The following is an 8,760-nucleotide window of genomic DNA, read 5'->3' as shown; positions in this document are numbered from 1 at the left end:
GATGTTCTCCTCCAAACATGGGCTGCACGTGAGGCACAGGAATGGGCATCAGGCATCCTGGCACCAGTTCCTGACCCCAGTGCAGATTCCTGCTGCCTTGTTTGTCTTTCTGTGCCTCTTTGCTCCATGTTGGATGGGGGATCTGACTTCTTGACTCACAAATGGGTTGTGTTTGTAGGATGCTCAAGCCCTACTGCTCTGCAATCAGCTCTGCAGCTGAAGTCAAGCAGATGCTTCCCATAGGTATCCTGGAGAAGTAGGAATTTTTGGGGCACATTTAGCCTCAAATGAAAGCATCACTTAGGTCATGTACTTGAGAAGAAAGTTTTTGGGTGTTTGTGATGGGTGTTGTTGACAATAATCTTGGTATTTCACACTGATTTTGGAAAGCTGTTTTAGTAAACAGATAAAATACATTTCTGCCTTGATCCTTCCATTGACCCCCTGCATATTTCCCTATAATCCAAAGCCTCTGTACATTACCCACTCAGCACAACCCTCATTCCAAGAGACCATATGCTTCATTGCCTTAAGCAGTTCTGCTCTTCCCTGCCTGCTTCTTGGAGCAGTTGTACATATATATAATAATAACTAAAATGACTGAGCAGAAATACAGTAAAAGAAATAGCTGTAGCTTGGGAATGACCTCGAAAAGGGAGGACACTGTGATGTGCTGGTGAGGCACAGAACACATCAAGAGCTGAGTTTCACAGTCATTGACATGTCGTGGGCAGCTGAGGAAACTCAGCCTTTTGAGAGCAAGGACTGAGCTGCTGTGTTGCCATGTGAAAAATGTTATTAATTCCTGTCTTTTTTCTGTGTCTGTTTCAGTGTTGTACAGAAGTACATATCCATTTGTCTACATTGCCATATTAACAGCACATAAAGCTTGTCAAAGATGGAATAATGTCTATTGGTGCACAAAATTATTCCTTTTCTAGTATGGTCTTTAACTCAAGGAGCAGGAATCAGATGGAAATTACTAATTCCTGGGATTTTAACACAGGAAAGCACTGATTTAAGGAATAGGAAAAAATAGGTATGTCCATGTGTAAACAGAAGTTACATGATTTCATTTAAGTGTAAAGGCAAAAAAAATTGTTTCCACTTAATTGAAGAACAAAACACTTTTTTAAACATGTAAAAACCTTCATATGGATGGATATCATAGAAATTTAGATTATTTCTCCCTCATTTTTAATATCATTCTCTACGAGTCTTTTCATTTATTTTTGAGAATAATATTTTTTATTATATGTATTCTAAGGATATTTCTACAGCTTCTGTTTATGTATCTCTGAAGCCCTGGATGCTGCAGGACTGCATTTCAGCACTGGGACACAAATGATGGAAAGAGTCCTTTTTGGGCATTAGAGACTTGGGGTGTGCTCTCTGCTTTTGATTCAATTCTATATGTATAAATAGATATATACACTCTGCTACTATTATTAGCAAGCTATTATTAGTATTAGCTACTGTTATTATCCCCTGCATGGGTTGGGAAAGCAGTGCTCTCCTGGCTTGCGTTGATATTACTTGATTTTTGAGGCCGAGTTCCTTGGATGCTCCATGACTGCCTAATCCTATGCTTAAGGATAAATTCATCACTTGAATCCTACAACTAGTGACTTGAATAACTTACACTAATGTGCTGCTCAGACTGGCTCAGTGCAGCAGGCTGATTTTCACCTGAGGGTCCTTAACATTTCCCTAGGAAATGCATGAATACATTAGCAGAAATTTGATGGAATAAATTCAGTAACATCATTTGGAAGAGAGAAAGAGCCACAATGCCATTTTGTCTGATCTATACCTATAGCAATTTCCAAGTTGTTACACACACACATATAAATGTACACATACATTTTTATATATGTGTGTGTGCTCAGATATTTATAAAACCAACCACAGCCTTTCAATTGTGTGTGCTGTGATTCATCAGCAGCAATAGTTTTTGGCAGGGACATAATTTCAAATCTTCTGCTGAGGATGCCTGCCAAAACGTTGTTGGACAGAGATAGGAGGAGGAAAGTTATTTATAAATGTGGATAATTAGGTCCTATGCTTATTAGTGTTGAGGATGAGACAGAAAGACGACATGTGTAGTAATGAGTATTGTAATATGAGAAGATACTCTCAGTGATTTTCTAATTGTTGAGGGAAAAAAATTAAAAAACCAAAAAAAACCTCTCAGGTGAAATAACATCATTATATGCTGCTCTCAGCTATGAAATTCAGACTGGGAGTTTGTGGACTATCCTGCAGGAGAGGTCTCAGAGTAATGGAAGCTTGGAATACTTCCACAAGATTCAGGTGCTGACTGAGCACCTGACTGATCCAGGTCATAAGTGAGATTAAATTCTGTTTACTCAGTCCTGGACTTTGCATTTTGTGTTCAGGCAAAAACAAATCCTGATCAGACGTAGGAACTGCATTAAGTCCTCTTATGTGGAAGCAGTGCTCACAACCACACCGTCAGGAGAGAGCTCAGTTCTGTCAGCAGAGGCAAGGCTATTTCTGTATTCCAGCAGTCATGTAGATGTATGTATCACTCCTTTTTTTCTTCAAGAGATACTGTCACTGGGACAAATTCACCTTTCAACTGGTATTCACTCTAGAGGTATAAATCTGGTGAGCACAGTGTGAAATTCCTCTCTGCAGGGTCTGGAACCCGTGCTCACACAGACTCTGCACAGCACCCAGGACACTGCTCTCAGCCAGTTACTACAGAAAACTGGTCACACAGTGAGTCAGGAGAATAGCAATTTATATTTAAGATGTCTTAGCTCCTGGCCTTGTACCAAGCTTACTAGATAGTGTGACTAATGTGTAGGAGACATTTAAGCACACATCTGTGTTGAAACAGTTTAATATCCCATTAACTTTTCTTACTTCCAAGCTATTTGGATTGGTCTCACAATGCTTGGGATTTTTACAGCCTGAAGCTCCTGAAGTCTCAAGTAAATGGTTGCTTTGGGGGTTTCTGAGTTTCTCATTAGAGGTAAGGGAAAGAAATAGTCTTCAGCATTGCAGAAAGAAGCTTGAGAAATACAAAAATGTAGTTCTCTCCAAAGGTCATTATTTCTCTGCAGAGTGTGGGGGTTTTTAAACACTGGCACAATATTGGCAAAGTCCAGCGCCTTCAGAAAGATTATTCATGTATTTAAAGGTGGGTGCAGTGTAAGCAAGTGCCTGGTTTGGCCTGGGCCTTGGTCTCTCTGAAGGGGGAATGGTGTTGGGAGAGCTCGTCTGGCTAAATCACTGCCACCACTGCTATTTCTGCCCTGTTGCCAGCAGGGAATGTCACCTGTGTGGCTGAGAATCCCCTAGACTCTCCAGACCTGGAGTTAGCATCACTTACCCAAAAACTATTTCATCCCAGGGTTTTGCCTACACATCCTCAATGCAGCCTGTATGTGAAAACACTGCATTTAAATGCTGTTGCCAAAAAAAGAATCAGCAGGGTTTAGACAGCCTGTGCCAAGCTCATCCCTAGGGTGATTTTTTTTGAAGTAAAGCAGGGAATATCTAAAACAGCTTCTGGCAGAGAGATAGGAAAGGATATTTGAGGGAGCTAGAATTTTGCCTTTGTATTTCTTGTAAAGCATTAAAAGGATCCTTAGAACTAGAAATCTCCTAAAGTGTGTAATTATGTACGTCATGGTGTCTCAGATGGTTCTGCAGGCAGAACACTCTCCTTCCTGCTAAGGGAATTTTGCAGAGCAGGTTTTTTAGTGGTTTGCAAGGGCACCTAAATGCAGTGCTGGCTTTACAGACTGCAGTGCCTAAATATTAAATGCTCAGTAATGACAGTTACTATCAAACGCAATAGAAGCTAACACTGTCAAGACCATAACAACTATTTCTTTTTCTTTCTAAAACAGAAAAATAAAGGGAAATGGTGCAAAGGGAGATCAGCTGAACTTTGCAAAAGCAGCATGTGCTATTGCAGAAGCAAATTCTCACTTGCTAATCAGGATTAGGAGAAATGCCTGAGTTGTTTCATTGTTGGGAGCTATCAGCAGCACCTGTGCTTCATTAGCAAAATCAAAGTTTACTGTTATCTAAGACAAAAACGTTGGGGGGGGCAGGTGGTCCTTGAGGCAACAATATCAAATCCCTTTTTGTTTCCTGGAGAATGATTACAGTGAAATACTTTGCTTATGTTTCCATTCTTTAGACCATCTGTTTCAAATTAAACCCTTCTGGCAGGATACATCATCATTTATTAGAGCGTTACATTAGATAATGCAGTGTTAGTATGGCTGTTATAAACCCTTAGTTTCATGACTGGGACTTCAGGGACAGAACTGAAGTGTTTACTTAATGAAAGGGCCAGAGACTGTTAATAAAACTGGTTTTCTAGTTCAGAAATGGCTTTTTTTAATAGGTCTTTCACAATTCCAGTTCTGATGTGTCTTGATCTGCATCTGAATGTGTTTGGTAGAGTGAAAACTTCGGGCTTTAGATGACTGAAAGCAAAGGTACTGAGAAGGACTTGTCAGTAACAAACTGAGAGACACCTAAGGCTGGAAACACAATCCCTGCACATGATGGGGTGACAGCCATTTCCAGAAATCTCCAATGCCCTGTAGTATTCAAGGTACACCCCATGTGATTCTAGAGCATACACAGATCTGGCAGGTAACACCCCCACATCTGAGGGAATTTTCTACATTTTCAGTCTTGTCCTCTGTAGAAGCTCTTATGTTTTCTGTCAGAGGTAATCTTCACATAGACAGAAGACAGGCCTTGGTCCTAGAACTGTCCTGTCACTGTCTCAACCATTTGGGGACAATTTAAGAAGTACAAGACCTTGCAAGGAGACTGTTTTTTTTTTTTTTTCAATTCTCAGTCCCAGTGTACTAAAGAGTCTCACTCACTCCTTACTAAAGGAGTAGGGAAAGCAATTCAGTCCCAGGAAACAAGAGCAGTTCATTATAGGTGTATTTGAGATACTTCAGTTTAACAGTGATGCCCACTGTTACTAAAAAAAATTATTTCAATCTAGTTCAATTAGAAAGATGGTGACTGTGAGAGGAAAATTAAGAAATAGATTTATCATTCATGATATAAAGACTTTGTATGCTTTAGATAAGGCAAGGCCTACTTTTAAATATGCTTATAGAGAGTGTGCCTGGGGAAGAGGACAAGTCTTTCATCTTAAATAAGCTTCTCTCTTTTTTTCTGGTCAAAGGAAATGTGAAGAATCCTCTAGTAGGTGATTTACACCATCTAGATTAAATTCAAGATGTGAATCACTGCTATAATATATATATATATATATATATGTAGAGTTTCTTTCATGCCACAATCTCCCAAAATTTTGTGCTGTATTTAAGCAACACAGCATTTGTCCTGGTTACCCTTCAGCAATGCAGTCAGGCACAGTCAGGGAGCCAGCATCTTTTTAAAAATCTTTTTTCTTTTAACTGATCAAATCGTACTAACCAAAGTTGCTTAAAACCAGTATTCTCTCTTGCTCCATTAAAAAATATGAATTATTAAGTGAGCTTAAGTAGCATCATTTTATAACCCAAAAGTTTAGTGTATCATTTAAATGTTGCAGGGTGTGAAGCAGGCCAGGATGACATCAATATTTCCTTTAAGAAGGCCAGCAGTAAGTCCACAGTGTATGTCTGAATACATGTGGTTCAAATGACATAATGTTAACTTTTTTCCTCTCTCTGTTTCTCTTTCAAGAATAAATTTACATTTTTTTTTCTACATTGGGAAGGTGACACATGGTGAGGAAAAATTTTTGAGGTCTTGGAAGAAGCTATTAAAACCCACATTTTCTTTGTTTCAAATGTTCTTTTATTACTCTGTTTTCTCTTAAAAAAAAAGAAAAAAAAAAAGCCTGAAAGTTCATAAACTTTGCTTGCCAGTTGTTGGCTAGAGACCTGCCCTTGCTCTCCCTGAAGCTAATGGTAAAACATCCAAACACTGACTCATCCCTGGGCTGATCCAAGCCCCATCCAGAGATGAGCTGTTTGTATTCCTGGTGAACTTAACCTTGAGAGCTTCTGTGGGGCTGCTTTTGCTACAGGGTTTTTCTGCCTGCCAGGGGAAACCATTTATTGGGCCCCACCTATGCTGACCTTTCTGCCACCCTTTTGCTGGCTTTCTGACTTCTCTTTTCTTTGATCTGGTCACAGCACAGTTCAGAGGCTGCCCTAACCTTGGGCATCCTCCTTGAAGGTATCTCTGCATCAAACCACAGAAATGGGATAAGCCCCTGGGAATCATCCCTGAGGATTGGACCTAGGGCATCAGTAGCACAAGCATTTACTGTTTTCTCTAACAGAATAATTCCATTAGTAGGCATCAGTAGGTTGTTATCCTCTTACATGGATTTTCTGCTTACAGATGAAATACAACACAATAAAACTGGATTACAATAGCAGCAATATAAATACGTATAAAAAGAACAAAGAGCAAGAATCTGGGTAGTTATTGGTGCAACACAGGACTGTATATCAAGATAGTGTAACCTTCAACAAATTATTTTTTGAGATTTTTTTTAACCTAATTGAATTTCAAGTTTTAAAAAGTGGTAAACATAATATAATTAAAAATAACATTTTTGATCATATTGAGGAAAATCTAAGGTAATCTCAAAAGACTTTTGAACATAAATTGTGTAAGTATATTAGTACCTAGTCCAAGAAAAAATAAGCTGCAGAATGGAGCACAGGCACAGGAAATTCCTGATGGTGAAGTGTTAGTGCAGAAGAATGACAGCCAAAATGCAGCACTGAGGCAAACAATCAATATTATCCATTTTCATTTTCTAGCAAAATGAGATTGCCCAGATGTTCAGCAATACTTTTTTTTTGTGCTGGGGAAGCAATTTTGATACTGCTTAACAACAGTCTGAAACTTTTCTGGTGATGAGCAGACCTTAGCCCTGGTGCATTTGGTGACACTGCCATGCACTCCAGAAACTTGCCTGTGTTTATTACTGGGATTTTGACTTCAAATGGCAGCTACTTGTGCAAGCAACTGACCTCAAATAGCACTGAAACTTCAAACAGAACTATATGATTTTAGAATTCAGTTCAAGCCACTGAGAGATTTATCAGGAATTGTTTTATTTGTCTGATCCATCTTCAGCCTGTCGCTGTTCCCAAGTGAGTGATGGTGTCTGGTGCAGATTTTTCCTTCTTTTGTGAGATGCTGGAGGTCAAATGGGATTCAGGTTAGAGGGAAGGCTGGAGAGGAAGAAATGGGACACAAGTGGGAGCATATAATGGAGAATAAGTATTACTAGAGGTAAAAGAGAAAAGGTATTGTGGAAGAAAAGATTTAGAAAGCATTTGCATGACTGGGAGAGTGAGACCTGGGGAAAAGGGACCATGCTACTTCGGGAGGAAATGGATGTGAGGTTTTTTTTCTTCAGGGCTCTTGGTAAGAAAGAACATACACAGTATAAATACACACACTCGCCTATATAGTAAGATAAAATGAAGAAAAATAATAAAATTAACATTTTAAAGCTATATAAGAAGAAGCAGAAAGATGAGTATCTTAAATACAGAGAATGAGCAGGCAAGAAGGATAAAGGAGGGTATGTAGCAGATTTTTATCAGCATATTTTATGTGACCCCTGGGAGCCACAGTTGGTCTGTGAAATGCCCCAGAGCCAAAGGACTTGTGCTCCAGTCAGATGTGTCTCCTCTGCTCCTTATGTGTGTGAGACAGAGACACGGAGTGGTGGACAGGGGAAAGACACTCCGCTGGGAAAGCTGCAAGGTGGCTTAACTTTAACAGAAAGACTATTTGATTTTGGGCAGGCACAGCATCCCTGTACCCCTGCTGTCAGTGCCGCAGGAGGCTGAGCCTGGTCACTCCAGGGCTCAGGGGAACACATCTCGGTGTGCTCGGCAGGGGACAGGCTCTGGTCTTAGTGGCTCCGGAGTCACTCACACTGCTTGAAATCTGGCAGTTGGAAACTGTCTGCCCAGCTAGTATGTTAGTGGAACAACAGGAGTAGTATCATAGAATTTGTGGTGTATGGAATGTGGGTATGGAGCTGGAGCTTGAACAGGTGTATAGGAGTGGTAAGAATACGTAATTAAATAAGCAAAGGCTGGATAATGGAATCTGTAGAATCTGCTGGCATCCCAAGATCCACATTCAGCAGCAGTTCTGTCACCGTTTGCAAACTACTGAATCTGACAGCTAGAAACCAGTGATGAATTTGTGATGTCAGCTCAGAAAAAGGGGGCTCTGTCCTGATTCTCTCTCCCTGAGGCCTCTGTTGTGAGGTTAAAACAGCACCATTTGCCATCTACAGGTAATTAACATTACAGTGTGAGGTAATTAACATTCCAGTTCCACCACGTCTTTCTTCTGCACAAAGCAATGTGTGGAGCGGTAATGATCTCTAGCTTCTGAAGGGAGTTTCCATGTGAAGAGGTGAGCAGTGTTCCGACCAGAGGCACAAGAGGTACGACCGGAATGCCCGGACGAGTCCTCCTGCTCTGCTCTGCTGAATCCACCTGGCTGGTAACCACTTTTTATTTCCCAAAATGTGGGTTCCTGGTTTCCAGTGCCAGCGACCCAGTGCTGCCTGTACGAGATTGATTCCTGTGTGACAGAATCACAGAATCGCTGGGGTTGGAAAGGACCTCTGGAGATCATCCAGTCCAATCCCCCAGCCAAAGCAGGGTCACCGAGAGCAGGTGACACAGGAATGCATCCAGGTGAGTTTGGAATGTGTCCACAGAAGGAGACCCCACGACCTCCCTGGGCAGC

Source organism: Sturnus vulgaris, chromosome 19, assembly GCF_052056855.1.
Source record: "Sturnus vulgaris isolate bStuVul1 chromosome 19, bStuVul1.hap1, whole genome shotgun sequence".
Classification (NCBI taxonomy): domain Eukaryota; kingdom Metazoa; phylum Chordata; class Aves; order Passeriformes; family Sturnidae; genus Sturnus; species Sturnus vulgaris.
This window is presented reverse-complemented; position numbering follows the sequence as displayed.